The sequence below is a fragment of the Periplaneta americana genome, chromosome 15 (assembly GCF_040183065.1).
Source record: "Periplaneta americana isolate PAMFEO1 chromosome 15, P.americana_PAMFEO1_priV1, whole genome shotgun sequence".
Lineage (NCBI taxonomy): Eukaryota > Metazoa > Arthropoda > Insecta > Blattodea > Blattidae > Periplaneta > Periplaneta americana.
Genome location: NC_091131.1, coordinates 4,529,089 through 4,533,569, shown reverse-complemented (window position 1 = coordinate 4,533,569; position 4,481 = coordinate 4,529,089). Strand labels below are relative to the sequence as shown.

Below are 4,481 nucleotides of genomic sequence, written 5' to 3'. Positions count from 1 at the left end.
GCATCACATTAATTAATACTGAACAGTTGAATCGCTGTTATAACGACAGCAACTTGATCCGCATTGTTAGATGGACTTGCATAAGAATCCGTTGCTATGCACATCTTCCCTAGTAACGAACTGTGTGCACCACATTAATTAATACTAAACAGTTGAATCGCTGTTATAACGACAGCAACTTGTTCCGCATTGTTAGATGAACTTGTATAAGAATCCGTTGCTATGCACATCTTCCCTAGTAACGAACTGTGTGCATCACATTAATTAATACTAAACAGTTGAATCGCTGTAATAACGACAGCAACTTGTTCCGCATTGTTAGACGGACTTGCATAAGAATCCGTTGCTATGCACATCTTCCCTAGTAACGAACTGTGTGCACCACATTAATTAATACTAAACAGTTGAATCGCTGTTATAACGACAGCAACTTATTCCGCATTGTTAGATGAACTTGTATAAGAATCCGTTGCTATGCACATCTTCCCTAGTAACGAACTGTGTGCATCACATTAATTAATACTAAACAGTTGAATCGCTGTTGTAACGACAGCAACTTGTTCCGCATTGTTAGATGGACTTGCATAAGAATCCGTTGCTATGCACATCTTCCCTAGTAACGAACTGTGTGCATCACATTAATTAATACTAAACAGTTGAATCGCTGTTATAACGACAGCAACTTGATCCGGATTGTTAGATGAACTTGCATAAGAATCCGTTGCTATGCACATCTTCCCTAGTAACGAACTGTGTGCATCACATTAATTAATACTAAACAGTTGAATCGCTGTTGTAACGACAGCAACTTGTTCCGCATTGTTAGATGGACTTGCATAAGAATCCGTTGCTATGCACATCTTCCCTAGTAACGAACTGTGTGCATCACATTAATTAATACTAAACAGTTGAATCGCTGTTATAACGACAGCAACTTGATCCGCATTGTTAGATGGACTTGCATAAGAATCCGTTGCTATGCACATCTTCCCTAGTAACGAACTGTGTGCACCACATTAATTAATACTAAACAGTTGAATCGCTGTTATAACGACAGCAACTTGTTCCGCATTGTTAGATGAACTTGTATAAGAATCCGTTGCTATGCACATCTTCCCTAGTAACGAACTGTGTGCATCACATTAATTAATACTAAACAGTTGAATCGCTGTTATAACGACAGCAACTTGTTCCGCATTGTTAGATGAACTTGTATAAGAATCCGTTGCTATGCACATCTTCCCTAGTAACGAACTGTGTGCATCACATTAATTAATACTAAACAGTTGAATCGCTGTAATAACGACAGCAACTTGTTCCGCATTGTTAGATGGACTTGCATAAGAATCCGTTGCTATGCACATCTTCCCTAGTAATGAACTGTGTGCATCACATTTATAGGTATGACATTGAAACATTAAAATGTTTTCTTAAACATCAAGCACGCAGTATCGTTTTAAGCCTGTGTTGATGTTATAAGCAACCTCGTCCTCCTTCTTGTGGATATCTTCGCAGAATTTTATTTTCGAGGCAGTGCTCTTTGTGTATGTACAGGTTGCCACTGAAATGAGATACACATCTACTGTACATCGTAGTTTTGTTGTTTTCGTGCAGTCATTAATTTTCACAAGGAAAGAAGGCGCTGTGTTGGGTTGTTCATTAAATTTGTTCACTGTGATTTGCTGGCACCGTTATGGAAAATGATATAATATGGTTACGTTATGATGGCGTCTGTGAATGTGGCCTGAGAATCCGTTGCTGTGCTCATCTTAATTTAGCTGCAGCAGCTACTTGAGACGGACGCAGATGAATGTAAAGTCAATTATCTCTCCATTAGGATGAGCTGGCAGTTTGGATTCGCTCAGATCTGTGTGCTGGAGCATCTCTGTTTGTCTCGTAACTACACAGAAAAATCGTATTATAAAACGTCATATAAATTAGTTAATCATTATCGTCCCTTATTTTCTATTTTCCAGTGCTTATTTCGGTTCCTTGAAATGTAACAGTATGCTTGGATATATGGATGCACGGATTCACAGATGGATGGACGAACTGACAGATGGATGGATGTATTGGCTGATGAATGGACGGATTTGCAGATGGATGGATAGGTGAATGGATGGATTGACGGATGGACGGATTGATGGAGGAATGGATGGATTGGCAGATGGATGGACGGATTTACAGGTGGATGGATGGATTGGCAGATGGATGGACGGATTGACGGATGCACGGATGGATTGGCAAATGGATGAGTGGATTGACAGGTGGATGGATGAATTGACAGATGGATGGATGGATTGGCAGATGAATGGACGGATTTGCAGATGGATGGATAGGTTGGCAGGTGAATGGATGGAATGACGGATGGACTGATTGATAGAGGAATGGATGGATTGCCAGATGAACGGATTGACGGACGGATAGATTGGCAGAGGGATGAACGGATTTACAGGTGGATGGATGGATTCGCAGATGGATGGACGGATTGACGGATGCACGGATGGATTGGCAAATGGATGAGTGGATTGACAGGTGGATGGACGGATTAATTGACAGATGGATGAATGGATTGACAGATGGGTGGATGAGCAAACATATTATGGATTGCAAATCTAGTCTTTCAGGTAAAGCTCCCTGTAAAGCAGATTTGAATAATTTCAAGGTGGAGTTCCCGGGTAGCGCAGTTGGCAGAGCGCTGGTACGTTCAACCAGAGGTCCCGGGATCAATACCCGACCCCGGAACAATGTTTCCCTTGAAATTATTCATATTATGGATTCATATATATATATATACAGTGAACCGTAAGTGATACAATTAATTTCGAGGGGCTATTCTTTGAGATATTCCAAACAAAATATTTAATTGAATTCCGCTCGTTTTGCTTCCTTTTCGAGATAAAAATGGTTTTATATGAAACATTTCATAGCGTGTTTTGGGAAAGCCGTTGATTTAATTCCCTATATGCTCAGTCAATTTAAGAGAGCAGTGTATTATGATAATAAGTGATTGAAATAATTTTAGTGTTGTCCTTTAAATATGCAGAAATGTTATTTTAGAATGTTACATTTGTTCGGATCAAATTTCTGCACGTTTAAAGGACAAAACTAAAATTCTTTCAATCATTCATTATCATAATACACTGCTCTCTTAAACTAAGTAAGAGCATTGGGAAATAAATCAATAGCTTTCCTAAAACACGCAATGAAATGTTTCATATAAAACAATTTTTATCTCGAAAAGGAAGCAAAACGAGCGGAATTCTATTAAATATTTTGTTTGAAATATCTCAAAGAATATCCCCAATAATTAATGATATTACTTACGGTTCACCCTGTATATAAATGGGTGGGATGAAGGATGGACACATGGATGGATGCATGAACTGACAGATGGATCGATGGATGAAAGATTTAATATATGGATGAACGGACTGCCAGATAAATGGAAGGACGGGACGGATGGCTGGCTCATTGTTTCATAGTAATCCCATTTGAAAAATAATTTACTCTCAGTTGAATTCTTATTTGAATATTTAAAATTCTTTCTGCCTGGCCTACAAATCATTTTGACACAGCTTCCTCTTTTAAAATACTTTGCAACAGAGAATTTCCTAACGGTTTTCCTGGGATACGAACTCGAGACTGCTTGTTTCCCATTAGTTTTTCTTCGCAAAGTCTCGTAGACTCTTTGAACACATTTGCATCTGCAGCAGATATTTTGATCACTGAAAACCGTTATCAGGAGCGTTATATTCAAAACTTAGGGGCTTAATATACATCTTGAAATTAACCTGACAATAAATAGAACAAAATTTCACAAATGTTCGTTAGGTATATGAGCTATATGCAAAAGTAAAATAAAAGTTTTCCTCCGGGCCGGATTTGAACCAGCGACCTATGGATAACAACTTCGTTTGTCCTACTACAGTCCACCGCTCTACCAACTGAGCTACCAGAGGAACACGTTGATAGCGTTCTAAATTCAGTTATATAAGGAGTTATCGATAAATGTTATCTTTGCACAACGTATATTATAATTTCGATTGTTGTGATATTCGGAATGTTAACGTTCTGCGTTGGATAATGACGATCAAATCGTACTGTCTTAGCAGGCAGTATTTGAATCTTGCAATGCATGAATCGCGCCCGCAGACTTTCTTCAAGCGTCCCTGACGATTTTTCTCGTACAAAAAAAAAGTCCCCTCTTTTTCTTCGTATATTAAGTTGGAGGGAGGAAATTCAATTTCCTTTCTTCCGAAGAGGGATGGGAATTACTGTTGTTTTAGTGGCTTCTTTCTGGCGCTCGTGTTGGTTGAGTAATATCTTTAAGCGATGATGCAGTGAATTCAATTGATGAGGCGTTGTGGTACACACTTCGAGGTGTGCGAAAAGAACAGTGGCGTAGCACTGCGGAAGCACAATCATAAAATAACAAGTATATAATATAATAATAATAATAATAATAATAATAATAATAA

The 4,481-nt window shown here is 38.5% G+C and overlaps 1 non-coding gene across 1 annotated transcript; it reads right to left on the bottom strand.

Moving 5' to 3' along the window:
- Positions 1 to 3,870: 3,870 nt before the first annotated feature.
- Positions 3,871 to 3,962, bottom strand: TRNAY-GUA (transfer RNA tyrosine (anticodon GUA)). The gene is given in 2 exon segments: positions 3,871 to 3,906; positions 3,926 to 3,962. It is a non-coding gene; the product is annotated as a tRNA-Tyr (tRNA).
- Positions 3,963 to 4,481: the final 519 nt, after the last annotated feature.